We start from the raw sequence: 18,732 nt of genomic DNA, 5'->3' as shown, positions 1-18,732 counted from the left end.
TAAAGTTACATATGTATATTTATTTCATTATGAAAACAATAAGAAATACTGCTATGACAGGTATAGATTTCAGAAGTTTAAATGATACGACAAATTTTAGAAGTATATATTTCACAATACATTTCTATGAAAATAATAAACAATCTAGCTCCTGGTTGCCTGACACATTTATTAATAATTAAAAAAAATACATAGAAGAAAAGACGTTGTTACGTTACTAATATAATATTAATATTTGTTAAAACAGTTATCATGATTTTTGTATTTAATAATGCTGACGATAGTCAAAGTAATACAAAACAATAACTGCACCTAAATAAGTTCTGTTGGTATGAATGAATAAGAACTAGAAACTGAGGGGGGCGCGGCCTGTCCAGGTGAGCGCTGTTGCCACGGGAACGTTTGCGTCTCTGCTCTCGCGAGACTGAAGCGCACGCGAGAGTCGGCGGCCTGGATGAGCTCATCCCTCCAGCAGCTGCATAGCGCAGCGAGCCGAACCGCCGAACTTTCTATCAAACTTCCCAGTCGCTCTCCGGCGGAACGCCGCGGGTCGTCTTCCGCTCGCACCGGAGCCCACACTCTCTGTGGGAAGACGCGGAATATTCGCAGGGTTTTTGCCTCGGACGTGTGGACGGCTTGCACAAAAGGAGGGAACCGCTCCGGCGCGGTCCGGCGGCGGCGGCGGCGGCGGCAGCAGCCGGGGGAAGGTGAGTGCTGGTGCTGGTCCACGTCTCTAGCTACGGTTCATCTGCGAGTCGCCTTCGTGACCGGCTCCGTTCTCCCCTGAGACGGGACTCGCGGGTGACACAGGTTGTCCCCGCGTCACGCTGCTCACTAACGCGGTGCAAACGTGTGCTTCTCTGTGTTGGCTTCCATCCGAGTCCCTCACCTGTGTCGTCGATGTTGGAGTCCAGTTGATCCGCAGGCCCTTTCTGTGGTGACTCTTTTGAAACCTGGTGTTTCATTGTTGGTACAGCGGTCGTGTTACATGGCGTTTTACCCAGCAGTTCGTCTTCCAGCCGGTGGACTGAGTCAGTGCAAGAATTCTGTCTCGCCGCTGCTGTTTACAGAGCCACTTTTCCAGAAAGGCTTAGCGTTTCATAAGCTGATGCCAAACTTCAGGTTAAAAAACGAGATTGCTTGCTTCAATAAAACCAAGACCTCGACTACTTTTAATGCCAGCATGATTTCGACTTCTAGGGTTCAAACCAGGACTGAAAATTACTTCTGGGCGTCAAACCTGGACTTCAAAAGTTCACCACCCAGATAAAAGTCAAGATGTTTGTGAGTTAACAAACAAAAGTTTTGTTTTTTAATGGTCAAAATGAAGACACTTAGGATCTAAAATCGAAGACAGAGTTCAAAAACATGGTTGACTTCATGTTCCCTGCTAACTTTATGACTCAAAACCGAGAGTTAAAGCTGGCTGTACCCGAACTTTTGAAGGTCCTATTGAAGACCATTCGGGATCAAAGCCTTGAAAGATGTGATCTTAGTGATCAAAATATCAATTTTCATGCGTGAAACTCATGACCCGTGGGGAAAAGTGGGGGTAGATGTCAAACCTTGACATTTGGGCATCACAACTAAACCGTTTACCGTTCAAAACTAAGCATTTTTGGGGTTTAAAGTGACACTTTTAAGGGTCCAAACCAAAACTCGTGAAGGGAATATTAAAGGGCAAATACATTTTGACCCAAAACTAGATGTTTTGGTGGTGGAAAACAAAACTTTAGGAATCCGGACTTAATTATGGTTCAAAGTTTGGCACCAGGGAGACATTGCAGATTGCTTTGTGGACTTGGTCAAACCAAGAGGACTAAACTAAGAACAAAAACGAAATAGATAAACAGTATAACAGCCAGACAGGTTAAAACTAAGCCATTTAGGGTCTAAAACCAAGTGGTTTGAGGTTCAAAACCTCATCATTTCGGTGTCCAAATCAGGTCTTCTGACATAAGAGCAGGGTGTGGAGCTCCGTCCTACAAGGGGTTAAACTGCGGAGTCCACGCTGTAGGCTGGACACGGTCTTGAACCGCCGCTCCGTTATCAGGAAATGAAACAGAACACAATATTAGACTCCCCTTTAATTATTGGAGGCTAAATTTAGAGTACTTATCTCCACGTTGCAACACATCATTTGTCCTCGCCTGCAATAACTCGGGATGGACGCTCAGATGTTCAGGGTTCAGGACGACGTGAATGACCTTGTTAGGCATCAGCAGGACTTCATGGGTTTAGTACCCGATCGACTTGTCCTAACATGCCTGTGCAGTTTTACTTTATGGTGCAATGTTGCCGGGAACAGCCAAGTCACCTGTGGCAACATTCGACTTCTCCTTTCGACGGTTTTCTGTTGAAATATCATCTAGCAATTTCCCTGAAATGTTTCGTCCACATGTTGAGCCAAACTGTCTCTTCAAAGTTGATAGTGTTGAGCCAGTCCCAGCTAGTTGGGGTGAGAGCGGACACCCTGGACTGGGCTCCAGCTCTAAACACAGTTTAGAGCCATCCATTGAGCTCTTTGCGTTTTTGGAGTGTGGGAGGAAACCAGAGTGGAGACCGGTGAGATGAGGCTCCAGGCTGTGTACAGAACTGCAGCACCCAGATGTCAGATGTTTTGCTAGCAACCGTACCCCTGTTGTTGCTAAGCTCTTTAAATATGCAGCGTAATGAGCGAGAATGTTCACTGTTACACGCCGATTTCACCTTGGAAGTTACTTATTAGCTCCTCTCTCTCAGCGCTCACCAGTGACTCCTGAGCGCCGACCGCTTGACCGGGTGAAACGAGAAGGGCTTCAAAGTTTCATTTTTTTGGCTGCAGAGCAGGAATGTTTGGGATTCTTTGTGGGCTTAGCTGACCTGTGGCGGCATGACTTCCCACAGCCCTCCACTGCTTCTTGTGCTGCTGCCGCGTCTGATCTGTCGTTGTGGAGGATTTTCTTCTTTTTTCAAGCTCAGCTGGTGGAGTAATATGCTTGGTTTGACTCCCAAATACAGGATGTGTTATGAAATAAGGTCCTTGAGCAAGATCATCGAACCAATTCGTAGCTAGTTGGTCAATAACTGTAGCAATGTCTCAACAAGCATTTCTTCTCTGTACATGTCACTTCACTTCAATATCACATTTTTCCATATATGCCAAGTCTTTCGCATCAAAACTTGTGTTTCCAATTCACTCATGTGTTTCTGGAATATTTTAGTCTATTCTATGTGTATGGCTTTGCTATCACTCCAGTTTATATGTTCCTACTCTGTGCATGACGCCGCTGTCAACAATGTTGGGGCCTCATCTTATTCATCTTACTATAGGAGAGAAGTTTGAATGTGTCATTGTTGGACTAAGCTGCCTGGCTTATGCGGCTGATATCTTGATTAAGATCAGACCATCTGTTTGCTTCTGTTGCGCCATGGAAGTAAACAGAGAAGTGTCACCTCCTCAGAAGTGAAGATTACGCTTCATACAATAGAGAAGTTGTGTGTGGAAGTAGACGCAGCTCTGGTTCCCAGGATCTCTGCTGTGTTCCAGTTACCATGGAAGTGGAAGTTAGGCTGTGACCCACTCCTAACTCCCCCTAACACCAGCATTAACACCAGCACTTGGTTCTGAGCGCCCTCCACTGTGAAGCTCCCTCCGACCTCCAAGTGAAGTGACCGCCGTCCCTCAGAATTGGGACGACACTTGATGACATCACGCGTAAAGACAGCGTGTCATTGGCTGCCGTGCGGTGGTTTGTTTCCTGCGTATCCAGTGTTGAAGACAACGTTTTGGAAATGCCAGCTCCAACGTTTCTGCAACCTCTTGCATCGGTGCTGATCATCTCACTTGGTTTGGTGAACCAACGGAGAAGAAAGGCGGAGCCTATGTTGCGGTGATAGATGTGTTAGAGGTATGAGGATGCTAACGTTAGCCTGGATGCTAGCCCACTGTTGTTTGTTCAGAAGAAATCCAAACCTACTGTTGAACATTCATGTTGTATTGTTCATGTTGTGGGACACGGTGGAGCATTTGGCTCGCTGACGTGTGACACCAGAGAAAGTCAACAAAGGGAAGAGTGGTCCTGGCTACTAACATGTCCCTGTTGTCCTGTCCAACATTGTTGTGAAATCAAGTCCTTTGGTCTCCTGGACATCTCTCCACACTTCATATTCCCACTTGGTTTCAAGTCAGCTCCGGAGCTCCCTGGGTTTGAAGGGATCATTTCAAGAGGTGAACGGCCAGTGAGGAGGAGTGGGACACACCACACTGACACGTGAACGCCGACCGGGGAAACTTACGAGTGACATCACCAGGGTGCGCAACTGGGAGTTTCCCAGGTCCGAGCACAACTGGAACGCAGCCTATATCAAGTTGAAATCCCAAACATGACGTCATCCATGTTGAGGTGTGCGGAGGATGTGTAGATTTGGGCTTCAACTACCATCACTTAGGTCCAGTTTTAGGTTGCTAGTCATCACAAACAAGATGATGGTTCATCCCAAATCCTGGACTCCCTTCCAGTAGTAGTCAGACAACCTGCAAGTTGATAGCAAACGTGACACTTGTATATGGTTCCTGCGGTGATGACTCTTTGGACCACCAGGTTTCTCTTCAGCAGTTCTGGAGTCTGGATGAGAAAAACACAAAGTTGCTGTCTAAATTACTGGGTCTAAAGGGGAAAACAAGACATCATGTTTTTATACGCGTGTATACTGTATATTTATAGTGCTTATCATCATGCCTTTTTGTTTGGGAAGGTACTACCAACTGTTTATGACCTTTTAAAAGACTATCAGCATGGTGCTCCTTCAGGTGTTTATGTTGAGTATTCAGGTACGTGGCTCCTTTATGTGTCTCCATTGGTTGGGTCTGCGGCACACTGGCACTTCCACTGTGTCGGAGTAAATGAGCAGGAGCTAAGTGGCTCCTGAGCGGCTTCATTTGTGTCGGTTCTTGTCCTGCCACGTCTGTGCAGAGCCAAAAGTAGTTTCTTGGAAAACAGTCATTCAGCACTTTCAGTCCACAGCGAACACATGAGAGAAATCCAGTTGTCTCGTGCAGATATCAGCTTGGTGCCACATCAAACCCACAAGAGCGTCAGAGTGAAGAACCCCGCGCGGCAGAAGCAGCGCTGCTTTTACAGATGTAGTCAGACAACAGGAGGCCGACGTGGTTCGGAGCATCAATGATGTACGGGCGGGCGCGTTAGGTGGCGCGTTTAAATGGGAGAGTGGGAGTCAGGACGTCGTAAACCCAGAGATTATCCTTAATTCCAGGTTTCTCTAAGAGATTTAAGACCCAGAACCCTGGAATTAACAAGTAAAGTGGAGCCTGATGATTTTAATTCCACGTGTACGAAGGTAGAGGGGCTGTTAGTGTCTGTAGATCCGTTTTGGAGCAACACTGAGGGCAAAAAAAAGTTTCTTTTTTGATCTTTTTTTCGTGATCCGTCATATTCAGGGGGTAAAGTTTGACTACAGAACAACAAGTAAGATGGTATATTTTTGTATGAATTAGAAATAATATTCAAAAAAAAAGAACATTGAACATGTTAATGTTTTCAAAATATATTTAAATAATCAAATAACATCTGTATTTTACTTTTGAAACCACTGAAATATGATATGAAAATAAGTTGACCTTTTTAGTGACTACAGTAAACTATACCGTAGAAAATACATTGTCTAAAATACTTTTTAACAGGATTCATTCTAGTTCAATTGTTTATTGAGAAAATATATTAATGGTACGATAATGACAATATTTTTGTAGCACGCTTCCACCCTCAGCCACGAAATGTTTTATGGAAAAAACATATTATGTGACTAAACGTGAAAATGACCTATTAATACCAATTGATATAAAGATGAATAAACATAATGACAGAGATCAAATGAATCAGAATTGATGGCATAAAACTCAGTTTTATTACATTGATTTATTTTAAAGAATTTGTCGGAGGATAAATATTCACACATATTTCAACTGCTAAAATATGTATCCTTGTATTATTTGACTGTATTCTCTTCTCCTTTGTATTTTTGTTGTGTGACAGGTTTTCTTGTGAAATAGTCTCATGGATTTGGGAACATTTTACTTGCATGTATCTTAGGTAAAACTAACATATGCATGCTTCCCTTGATCAAGTGCCTTTGAGCAAGGCTGTAAATCTGAGTCTTCAAAGTTCTCCAGTCAGCGTAAACTCCCTTCAGTGTCTTTGGTTTATTTGCCAGAGGAGGACGTGACTCCCCTGCAGGTTTCTAACTTCCTGCATGGACACCGTCTGCACACGTGAGAGCTCAGCCTCTCTCCTGAAGGACCTTGTTTTCTATTCTGGCTCTTTGCATCAGCAACAATCATGATGTTGTTGCTCGCTGCACATTCACGCGGGGACGGTTCCTGTTGCTAAGTTAGGCTTATGTTTCTATTGTCAGCGCAGCCTCCACTCGGGGGGGAGAAGATAAAAAGCAACAACAAGTGGGGCTTTGTGCTGCATTCTAATTTGCCGCTGTGGAATGTGCGGGCTGCAATTACGCTAACTGGCCGTCAACAGACGCTGAAATTATATGTAAAGAAGGATGGAGTTATCATGAGTTCAAAGCTTCGTGTTCTCTGCATTAGTGTCAGGGATGCGCATGTGCTCCTGAGTATTGCCTTGCTGCAGTTCAGTTGATCAGTCTTCACATGGGAACCTGGCTCTTCAGGTCAGTGCCTATGGAGATGACCTTGAAGTGATGCGTATCCCTGGTATCAATAGTATCACGCCTAACATTTGGGAGTGGTGTGTCCCGTCACGGTGAGGGGTGTCGAAGGCCACCAGCTCCTATGGCGTCACGCAGCCGGTCGTGCGTCGAGAGAGCAGCTGACAGAGCGGCCGACGTGGCCTTGGATGAACTGTCGTAACCAGCGAGGTCACAGTCGGCTGCGAGGCGAGCAACGGTGGCGTGTGCGGCGGTGAGTCACGACGTTCCTACCATGACCTCTTGTCAGAGTCTGAAGTGCAACACTTCTGGCTGCAGAATGAGGAAGCTGTTAGTCAGAGTCAGTCATGGTGACTTCGGATGGTGGGATGACCTAGTTACCGGCTGCACTGGTTGATGGCAAACACCCGAGCGGTGACTGACCACCACCTCTGGAACCTCTCCTTCTCACAGTCATCCAATTCCGGATCTTATTTCCCCTCTGAACAATTGATGCGTGCGTAGTACTTGTGCTACTGAGCGATTTTTGGTTTGCCATGTTTGGCCTTTGTCTCCACAGAAGCCTATTTGCTTGCAGCCTGTGCACCTCTTTTTTATGACTGCTAATCCCAGGATGTAAACAAGCCGGGCTAATTTTAGCCGACTGGAAAATTGAAAGCCAGCTGGTAGAATATAGCCGTTGAATCGTAAAAACGTGCTAAGCCTTGACTTTGCAACTGAGCTCACCAGGTCATCAATAACCTGGAAAGTCCAGATGTGGAAAAACTACCTGAAATGCGACGTGTCAGTAATGCTGTAAATAAGACCTGAGGAGATGAGGCTCTCAGTTAACTGGTCGCTCCTACTCTCAACGTTGGTCTCAAGCTTTTGGTAGTGAAGCAAGGCGTCGACTTTAGTTTTGTTCTGGGGATGAGTAGCTCAATCATCTGGGAGAGACTCAAAATAGAGTCTGCTGTAGATTGAGATGAGCCATTTGAATAAGATTCTCTCCTGGACACTTCCCTAGTGATGTGTTGGAATCGGGGAGAGGCCCTGGGGTAGATGCGCGACACGCTGAAGAGGTTTCAGACTTTTAGCTTGGCCGCCAGATTACGCTAGTATATGGCGGCAGAGCTACGGTCGAGAATCGGGCGTCCGTTTTTTTCATGTTTTGCAGATGCCCAGACGCCCCCCTAGCTAAAAGCCTGAGAGGTTGCCTCTTACAGTCGTCCTGGGGTTTGGTATTCTCCCTCGAAGAGATGGAGGAGGCTTGTAGCGGGAGGGGGTATATTATTAACTGCTGCCCCTGCGACTCAATCTCAGATAAGCAATCTCAAATGGAATGTGTGGATAGACTCATCTCTCTTTCATGGCACTGCTTCCCGGTTATTGAAACCTTCAAGGTGAAAAGTCTTCTGAACCTATCGGATCTGGAAAATAATCTTTCGTTCCCACCATATGGGTGTGTTTTGAATCAAGTGAATGATATGTCCATATATGTTCAGGTATTCTTTAAAATGTGGTGATGTAAAGGTTAGTCAAGGCCTTGCATCATCAGCTGTGTGTCATGTTCAGTGACCGCAGTGATGTGAGACACCAGATCGGAACTTCCTGCTTGCTAAACCGCCGGAATTCTTCTCTTTGTGTGGATGGACGGGCCACTGTACGCGGGTCTATAGAGGAAAGCAGAGGGCTCTGACACGACAATAGCGCTGATGTAATCCCCTGTCAAGAGCAAATGTGCTCAGACAAAGAACTCCCTCTCCCTCCCTCCCTACCCCACCCACCTGCCTGCAAAACTTTTTCCTGAAGTTTGACCTCACAAAAATGCGCTCCACCGCTACTGGCGCAGGAGCTCGCTGAAGAGCGAGGCGGGTGCTGCGGTTTCCACGGCGTCTGATTGACAGGTGGGTCTCCGCTTCACGGTTGGGTGCTTCTAGGAGCCGAAGCAACATGGTGGCGACTGATTTCTCTCAACCAGAAACCCGCAGAAATTCCCCGTCTTTGCTGTCATCATGGAATAGGAGGCAGCTGGAATTCTGTCCCCAAACAAATCTCACGTTGTTGAAAGCATTTAAAAACAACTTGGAATTCAGTTGCTGCCTTCACCACCTCAAAGCATTTCTGAAGTTGAATACTTGACTGTTGTGGTGGCACAGCAGGTCAGTACATACAATGATGGCGCACCACATATCCGTATAAACTTTGGTCAAAATAGTTCCACACCATTTAAATATAATAAATAATAAATTCATAAAAGTATTTTGCGACACCTAATGATGAGCCAGGAATGTTTAGGGCAGGGTAAAAGTGACACAGTAAAGTTCAGTGGCGTGAAACTGTGAAGACGTCGACACAACTTAAGGCATTCTTGAGTCGTGGGGCTGCCTCCGGCCTTCCGCAGCAATGATGTTCCCTGCCTCGTCTGGACTTGTCTGCCCGTCCCTGCCTCCGCTCCTGGCTCCACTCACGTTCGCAGGTTACAGAACAGAGCGGGATCAAAAACCTTAAAAAGGCCTGATCTGCACACCGGGGCTGCGCGGGCTCGGGGTGGAAAAAAAAAAGGAAACGGAAAAAGCCCCTTTATTGCTGTTGTTTCTGCTGCGCAGGGAAATCTGAGACGGAGTCAGGAATGCGCGAGGGCTTGGTCTGGGTCGAGCTCGATGCAGGGACAGGTTGGTTCAGCTCGTCCTCATTCCTGCTCTGTTGCTTCCAGGAGCAACTTTTTCTCTGCACTGAAAGCCCCGGGTGGTGGAACTGGAACAATGGCAAACTGCTAAAGACACAATGTCGCTATACGGGTTAAACGGATCACATTCAAGGTCGTGACTGGCTATCAGAGCGGCATATCTGGACGTCATTCTTGTCTCATTCGATTTGATGGTTATCGCTCAAGTGCCGGAGCAGGTGCACCTGCATGACGTCAGTATTGAGGGGGGTCTTTTTAAGTACCTGTCCTGCGAGGAGCTTTGCCCTGTCACTGTCCTGGTCATCTTTTCTCCATTCTGGCGGCAGCTGTTTTTCTCATTCAATCCAGGTCTTTAAAGTATCTCAGTCTTCAAAAACCCCTCCCTGTTTTTTGCTTTGGATTCCTCATCCTTCAGAACTTGGGAATTAATTTCCAGCTTGCGAGTTCATGCTCCACTCCTTGGAAAGGAAAAAAAAACAGCAAGGAAAGAATGAGACCTCTGTGCTGCTTCCTCACCCCAAATCTGATGACGCTTTCAAAAGTTTGAGGAGGAAGCAGCTCCCTATCACTATACCGAATTAATTTTTAATCTCCAGCGTGAGCAGTGAAACAGTGTGTGAGATCACACGCCAGCGGATTTGGCTTTCAACTGTTATTGCAGGTGCAAAGGGCAGATAGAGCCAGTTAATAACAAACATGGCTGCTCTCCCAGCCTTTCCTCTCTTCCGGTCCGCTTCCTGTCTTTCATTGATGTATTCCTGGATAAATGGCTGCCGGGTTTAATGAAACTGCAGGTAGACTGTGCGTTCAAGCGGCAGCTGCTGAAGGTGAACGAGTGAGTCGTCCCGTCAAACATTTGCCGTATCTTCTTCTTTGGTCTCTTTCCTGTGCAAATCTCTGCAGAACTTCTCTCTCTTTTTCAGAGGTGTTGCCATGTGGAGGTGGAAATCTCTCCTGCCTTGAATGCTGATGAGCTCCTAGTTTTGTTTGCTCCTGGCAGGGGAGATTATCCGCGTGGCTGCCTGGATTTTGTCATGGCGTGATGTAGCAATGGATATCGACACCGGTGGGAAAATTGACTATCCAGTCTGTCATGTATTGATCACGTATAGTGGGGTTGGGTGGGGAGGGAGCCATGACTTAACAGTCTGTGTGTGGAGCAGCTCAAATCATCGAAAACTCACGGTAGGAATGCGAGTTGAGGCACTAAAATGATTATTTATGAGGTCAGTCATTGTGATTAAATAAGTGCACAGGGTCCCCAAAGTGGAAATTCAAGAACATTTGGTTCCTCAACTGAGCTTATCCGAAAACACCACATAGAAACGACGATGTGTGTGATCAGAAGTGGAGGTCTGTTGAGGGCTGCTGTGTGGAAGATGAATGGACATCAAATGTTCCATCACTAAATTGTGAAAAGGCTAGTTTTATACCCTTTAATATCCAAAAAAAACACATAGTAATAACAATGAATTGTGGAATGTGTTGTGCTTATGATCATACTTTTTATAACCTTGTAGCGTTATATGATGTAGTAGCAGGTCAACAGAGATATGATCCCTCCAGAGTGTCCTGACCTGGGACATCCTCTTAAGGTGGGGCTTTGGTTCTACTCTGAGTGTCTTCTGGATGACTGAGCTGGACATCATCAGTAGCCCTTCCTCCGTTTCACAGTTTTCTGTATTTGAAAATCCTTGGAAAACAAGTTCTTGAGTAGAAACCTTGTCGTCAGTGATATCCAACAAAGTTCATCTCAGTATCGTTCTTGTGTCTAGAGAGAAACTGGATGAGAGGCTTTCATGTATAAAGACTCATAGCACAGTTCTGGTGAAAAGTCAGTGGGCTGACGGTGTTTTGGAACATGAGATGACTAGCGCTGCCTCTCGAATGTCATGTGACTTGTCTGGGCCTGAGTGTGCGGCATGATAAACAGCACATACAGAACCAGCTGGAGCGGCCAGTAAATCATGCAGTGGGACACTTTTGTGGGTTTTCTTCTGGCACGTACCTCAACTCTAGCCGACCTGCTGCTGCTACGCAACACCCGACTTATCCAAACTACTGTATGAATTGATGAACTCTGCGGCTGGTCTGATTGTAATTGGACAGGAAGTGTGGCGGGCCGGTCGCTTGAACACCTGCCAGAATCAATGGCTGCGACTGGTTGATGACTATCATTTTGTCGTGGTGTTGTGTATGCAAGGTGCTTAACCAGATTAGTTTGCTGGGATAAATGGCGTATTTAGCCTTTTGGAAAATGATGCTGGTTCAGCTGCTCAACTTTCTCCGTCCTCCACACTTTCTCCTTCAAATACCAAAATGTAGCGTCGCTACATTTATCAAACGATATTTATCCATGTTGCTGCCATAAGGCTTTATTACAAAGCTTCTTGCCATATTTCCTTCTGCCGTTACTGGCTGCAATTCCAACCCTCCGTCTGGTGATCGAGTCAGCTGGGATTTGCTCCAGTAACCTCATGATCCCACTCTGGCACAACCGAAGTCATTACTGGTACGACATAACCAGCTTACAACCATTGGAGCCCCGTGACATTTCAGGCCTTATCCTCACGAAAACACATCTTTTCCTATCCAATCCTTTACCAGGCTGTTTTCAAACAAGGAGTAAATGAAAACGTATCCATGCTGGGGAGAGAAGTGGAGAAGACGACGTGAAACCTTGCACCCTTTATACTGTGCAAACCACAGTTGTTGTTTTTTGTGGGTGGAAGACTTGGGTGCATACGGACCCTGAGTTATCCAGGACTTTTTTAGAGCAATTTTAGGGTCAATTTGGACTTGGGATGGTCAACCTTTTGGTCTCCTTGCAAGAGAAACCTCCAACTCAAAGCAACCTTGCAATAGCACTGCGCTACCCGTCTCTTCTCTTTGTAGTGAAGAACCATCCAACTATGTCAGACATTCAGAATAGAACTTTGAGTTGGGGCTCTTGAGTTAGGGATGTATGATGCGCGAAAGTTGCGTACAGCTGTGCCATGTTTCCCCAGTAACAGTGGGAACGACGGTAGAGCTCTACGACTGTAACTATTAGCTATCTTTCTAGCGCGCGTCTTTGACAAACCTGTTCAGAAATGGATTGTAGGATGCTAACACAATGCTAGTGATATATGAGCCCTTGTTGTCCTTTACCTCCTTTTTTTTCTCTGACGTCATGCAGCTTAAACCTCTGACCGGTTTTGTTCCCGAGAATCCCTCTTGAGACTTTCTGTGGGAATAATAAGTCCTTGCCCTGCGTCACCACACTGCAGCATTTCAGTCCTCCCTCACGGTTACCTGGTTGAAATGCTTATCGAGCAATACCCTTAATTATCCGCCTCATCTGAGCCAACCGAAAAGACTTAATAGCTAAAAAGCAGATCCGCGTGCACACAGTGAATGTTTGGTGGCAGGCGGGCAGCAAATTCACCGTGGTGACGGCAGATTAATCAGGCTTTCACCTTGACTCTGGCCTCCCCGGATGGATCGCTTTGTTTTTCACTCTCTCATCGAGGAATCATTTGGTTTGCTAGCGCTGGGGCTAGCGCTGCTCTGTCACTTTTAATAAGTCCGTGGGGGATCCGTGTGCAGTCGCACACCCACTGTGGCTTCCTCTATTCATCTGTGTGATCAGATTAGATGATGTGTTCCTACACTTTCCTCGTCCGGTCAACTGATGACGGATAGATCACGTCAAGCTCTTGGAATAGACTTTTCCACAGAGGTTTCTAAACACACCGTGACCAGACACTGCAGCAGCGGTGAAGCTCATGTTTCGCATATTTGCTCCGTGGGGTCCCGACCCTTTTTCAACGGCTCAATCAAACCACCTTTGCCTCTCTTGTTGTTTCATAACGTCGGCTCAAACTTGTCTAGACAGACTCCAGGTTGTGTTGTTTCACAGCGATTCCTCTGTGATCGTGAGGAAGAGTTTTAGCTTGTGTGAGCTGAACTGCAATTTGTGTTGAGATACCCAGTCCTTCAACGCCTCTCTTATAACCCCATTCAATTGCCAGGCCTTGCATAAATCCAAACTTATTCACTATTGCTTACTGGCTGCCTGACCAAGAGTCTGCAATAGCACCCGCACAAGATCCAAATCAAACCAACTCTTTCCAGCCCTAACTTGTCTGGCACCAAGCTCCAGACCAGTGTTAGTCCTGGATTGGCTTCCATCCCCATGTTGCTGTGAAAAAAACTGAACGCTGTGTTAGCAAAACTTTGAGGACGACTGAGGTGTTCCACTGCACACAACAGACCAAAGAGGATTTGGTCAATACACCAGGCAATTGGTCAACACATTCTAACTCCTACAAGGCTTCGTATATTGGCGGTTGTCAAGTGGACGTCCTTGACTTCTTCCATGTTGCATAAAATAATAAGCTTTCAATTGCAGATGACCATAACCCCCAACGTTCTTTATTTAACGTGTTGGACAGTCTGGTGAAGTGCTGCCTACAGCGTCTTGAAATGCTGCAGGAGGGAATATGAAGTATTTTGACACACCTTTGGATGAAAAATAACTGGCAAATTGTGGCGCTTACTGAGTGCTGGGTTATCATGCGCTAAGCAACACTACAGCCTATAAGGAAATCGGCCTTTGTCTTAGTCCATCTCCCAGTTCCGTAGTGCTGTGTGTTAGCAGTACCTAGAGATCTTGTTGTGAACATGAACTCTCTAAAGAATCGGGATGAGGAGCTGACATCTCCCACCCGCACTCTCTCAAGCTTCCTTCTCAGTTTGTCGAGAGCTTCACGGGAGTAGGCAGGATCCCATCACCAGTCCTTCCTGTACTCTTTTGCAAGTAGTGGACGCAGGAGGGTAGTGAACGACTACCAAACATCGCAGTGTTCCGTCACATCGACACCCCCACTGTGAGAACCTGTGGTCGGTGACCTCACTGCTCAAACACAGTGGTGGGGCTGAGTTTGCCTCGTGGCATCTGACCAAACTCGGAGTTTGCACAGTTGGTTTCTCAATTTAAACACCCTCATGTGCCACAGTTTTGATTCTATTTCAAAGAAAAAAAGAGGCAGTTTCAGCTTTGCTACTTTTTGTCATCCGATAGCTCTTTTCTTTAGTCGAGATGAAGTATTAGTCCATCAACGGTTTTGACTTTGAGAACAGCTGCTATCCTTTCCCAATATTTTTAAGTGAATAATAAAGACATTTTTGGCTGTGTTGTGCTCACAATGAAATTGACGTTTTGTCATTTGGATCCATTTCCCCGTCTTGGCAAGAAAATATAGGATGTTGTAGTTTGAATTTCATTTGGCACCGACTACTCCAAGCAGAAGCTGCTCTTCCTTGTGTTCTTACTTTATGTGGGTTCCAAAACGGAAAATGCAAAATGAAAACTCATTGGAAAAGAGACAAGTAACTGCACCAACCAGACTGTTTATTGTAATCTGGAGTTCCATCTGATTCTTAATACTTCTGTTTCAGGTGTTTGTTTGTGGGACCTCGGAGGACACAGTCCCGGAAGAGGAGATCTCCACGCCAGGAGTGAGTAACATTCTGTTTACTTGCAGGTACTTACAAAGAGGAACTAAAATGAAGTTTTAAAATAGACAAGATACAAACAAAGGGATGATGTGCTGATTTTTACGGCCCATTTTGGTTAAAAATATCATTCAGTGCTGCAACTGAGCTGAGTGAACATGATGGACTGGCACATTATATTTCAGAACCAGGAGGGACATCAATATTGTGCGCTTGTTTTCTAATTGTCTTAATGGAAACATATGAACCATTATGATGAACTCCCCCAGGCATTTACCAAAAATCAATGGCAACATTCAATCCAACAGGCGGGACACGTGACGCGCGGGCCTGGGGTTCGACAGCAGGACAATGGCCAGGCCTAATACTGACCTCTTTCGATTTACTCCCTCGGCTTCACGACTCATTTGATGTATCGGACCGGTCCAGCGCTGATCTAACTCAGTCACGTGCACACGCCGCCTGCGGCTCCTCAGCTGTCGCTGCGCAACACAAACTGGCCGTTTTGTACCTTCCTTCTGCTCTGTTCATTGATAACCTGGATTGATGGCTGTAATTCAGAATCCCTGAGTGAGTCATTGTGTGGGTTTGTTACACTTGTGAGGTGGCTGCGGCGTGAAGTCGCCTTTGAAGTATTAGAAGACCCCTCCACGCCGTCTTCCTCCACCACCTCCCTCGCGGCGGAGACCCCTCCCCCGTCTCGAGGCACGTGCAGCAGCGATCCATTCACGCCGCGGCTCCCGTTAATTTCATCGCTGCTGCTCCCACTACCGTCTATTTTAATCGCGCCGACGTGCATCCCCGCAGACACCCGTGCACTCAGAGGCGTGACGGCCCCACGCTGAGCCAGTCCTTTTTTTTGAGGTTCAGTATGTTTGTTTTCTGATGTTATAGAATTTTTGTACTGCTTGGAATTCACCGTATTGGAAGCTTCGGCTTTCACCTCAGTGAGAGCAGCAGGCAGAGTCTGCAACTGCCCACGTCCATGTGCAGATGATTAGGATCATCATCCCATAATGAGCTTTTCTGACAGTTATTTAGATACATAGCCCTAAACATTTGCTCTAAACCAGGTTCTGGGAACATGTTATCCACTCCGCCTCACGATGATGGATGTAATCATGGATGAATAAGCCTCTGAAATCTTGGTTAGAATCACTATCATGTTCTGTGCTGTACTATTCTTCATTTGTTCCTGCTTAGTTTAACACTTTTCTTTGTCGTATCATTGTGAATTCCATCTTTAGCTCAGGATTTTTCCGCAGCAAAGGGGTGTCTCCGCGTTGGGGGGCTGCAGTGATGATGGTCTTGGAGTCCATGGTCCTTCTTCATGGTGTACTTCAAAAGGCAGAGTCCCGCAGACTTGGTGTTGACAAAAAACTGTTGAAACTGCTGGGATCTCACCCCTGCTGGGAAAATACCTGCGTAGGGAGTCAGTATCCCAGTGTAGGGGGCCCCTATGCTGCTAAAGCCCTTGGATACAGGTGTCAAACCGGACCTCAAAGAGCCGCAGTGGCTGCTGGTTTTCACCTTTTCACCAAGCAAGTGAAACAACCTACACTGTATTGAGTTGATAGTCGGTCTGCTGCTCGGTCAGCTGGATCCTGATTGGTTAAACTATATGTACTTGCTGGGTTGGAACAAAAACCTGCACCCACTGCGGCCCATTTGAAGATCAGACACCCCTGCACCTGGGAGAACCCTGTTGGCAACCATACAGGTTGAGTAGCCATTTTGTCATTTGTCCTCACTCAGCTCTAGGGTGAAGGAGGTGTGTTGTGATGCTGCTTAACTTCATTTGGTCATAAAGAAAAGGAGGTTTTTCCTAAAGAGCACTAAGGTCTGGATGAGAGGTTGGGTTTTGCCTTTGCTCTCATGAGAACCAGTGCTAGTGCGACGGCTGGGGTTGGTCTTGATGTATCTAGACCCTATGGCTGAAAGCTAGTAGCCTCCCGTGCTCCATGAGTGTTATGTTTATCATGACATCTAGGGCTGTGGTTAGTGTTATGGATGGAGGAAAAGACATCTACCTGCTCCCATGTTAAGCCTATAATCGTCCACTTTTACTGTCACTGATCTTTAAGTTGGGTAAGCGAAGATAAAAACCCATAGGCAAAGCGTGACCAGTGCTTGAGCTTATGGTTGAGCTGGTTGCATTGTAGAAATGGCTCTTCTCAACACCTCTGCTGTTCATGTTTGATGCATAATTCTTCAGCGTTATTAATCCGAGTGACGTCAAAAGCTATAGAATACGCTTGTGTTGGTTGGTGGTGTGTGTTATGTCTGTGCATACCTGTTCATGTGCGTCTCCGCTTTATTTATAACAGCGAGTGCAGGAAGAGGGAAAGTGCAGCCTAAAGCAGACCTCCATTTTTAAACCTCGGCTGCCGGTTCTGCCACCGCCTCATTACAATTTTTCACATACTTCTTCAGGCGGCAGCACTTTCCTTCCTCCCATCGCACAAACCAACTATGTCAAGGCTGACGGGCTCCAATCCCAACAATAAACTCAACCCTGCGTCGGAAAAGTCTGGGCGCTTGAAAGCAACCGAGCGCGTGCAGCTCTGACTGCGACGCCGCGGTGATTCCTCCACACGTAAGCTAACACTGTCCAGTTTGGAGTGCGGCAGACAGACCACCAAAGCTGCCGGCAGAGGTAAATGACCCTGCGGGACAAAGACGCTCTTTGTAGCTCCTGCTCTGCCCGACCACTAATTGGTGTTTGAAAGTGATGGGGTCCACGTTTTAAGATGAAACTATGTGGAGAGCTTTCAAGTGTCTATTTATCTGCCGTCTCGCCTACACGAATGAGAAGATAAGAAGTGGGGAGGACAGCCCTGCCTGCAGTGATACACGCTGGCACGTCTCCTCAACTGTCCTGCCGTGGAAGACAGTGAGCCAAATCCTATTGGAGCGTGTTTAGCTCTAACGCTTGCTCACTGAAGTGTGCTGCTGCGATAGCGAGAGGCCCCGGCGTCCTGGAACAATGCGGGTGATGAATGTCCGTCCGCTGTCGCCGCTCACAACCGCATGTGCTGTTTGCACTGCAGGGGAAGAGGCGACGGACGAGCGCTTTTTCAACTCGAGGATTTTGTCCACGTAGGTATTCGGGTTAATCCAAGCAGTGGCTGTGAATTATGAAGATCCTCACGATTTATTTAGAGTCTGTTTAATGAAAAATTGAGAAGAACAGACTCCACCACAAATTTTTCAGCTTCAGAAAATGTAATGCCTTGAACGCAAACTTGTCCCCATGGAAATGTGTCAAGCGTCTGTCGTGAAATTAGATACATAATGTATACGTTTTTTAAATTTTAAGACACCGAGCCATCATCATCATCATATCTATGGGTTTTTAAACAGTTTTTCTGTAGAATGAATGTTTTCAACATTTCCCTGATATAGGGGGATGAATCTTGTTAATATTTATATAATTTTTATGCTCACTTCAACTTCAGTTTCTCAATATAATTTACATTTAATTTATTGTATTTTTTCATTTTAAAAGGCTTTAATAAAACAATCCCTTATCGTTTTCTGTGGTATGAATGTCCAAAATTATTAGCCGAAGCATGAGTTCAACACCATTATGATATGCTTCATAGTCATATTTACTTGGTGATCTAGAATGTGTGTCATGTTATGATCCACCACCTTTTCTTGAAGTGGTCCTTCCACTAAACCACTGGATGACTTTGTTATCAAAGTCTTAAGTGTCCATCTCTATCCATCATGATAGCTGTTGTTAGAGGCGAGAGAGGCGGCCATGTTAATTCTCACTGAATAGCAGAAGAAGTGTGATGTAGCTCTGCGTTTTGAAAGACTAAAGAGACGCCATAAAAGCAGACATTTTATACCCATGATCATTCAGTGTCTCATAGTTT

The 18,732-nt window shown here is 46.0% G+C and overlaps 1 protein-coding gene across 2 annotated transcripts in view; it reads left to right on the top strand.

Annotated features, from left to right (window-relative positions):
* The first annotated feature begins 455 nt into the window (after positions 1-455).
* Positions 456-18,732, top strand: part of LOC128747766 (signal-induced proliferation-associated 1-like protein 1) — a 33,769-nt gene continuing 15,492 nt past the window's right edge. Inside the window, exons 1-2 of one of the 2 annotated variants that reach the window (XM_053845902.1) lie at positions 456-707; positions 14,792-14,851. The gene's annotated coding sequence lies outside the window, so the exon portion shown is untranslated. Of the gene's footprint in view, positions 708-14,791; positions 14,878-18,732 lie in introns of both variants that reach the window. The other variant, XM_053845903.1, reaches the window with a different exon arrangement.

The sequence above is a fragment of the Synchiropus splendidus genome, chromosome 16, assembly GCF_027744825.2.
Source record: "Synchiropus splendidus isolate RoL2022-P1 chromosome 16, RoL_Sspl_1.0, whole genome shotgun sequence".
Classification (NCBI taxonomy): domain Eukaryota; kingdom Metazoa; phylum Chordata; class Actinopteri; order Syngnathiformes; family Callionymidae; genus Synchiropus; species Synchiropus splendidus.
Note: the sequence above shows the minus strand (reverse complement) of the source record. Positions and strands in the feature narration are given on the sequence as shown.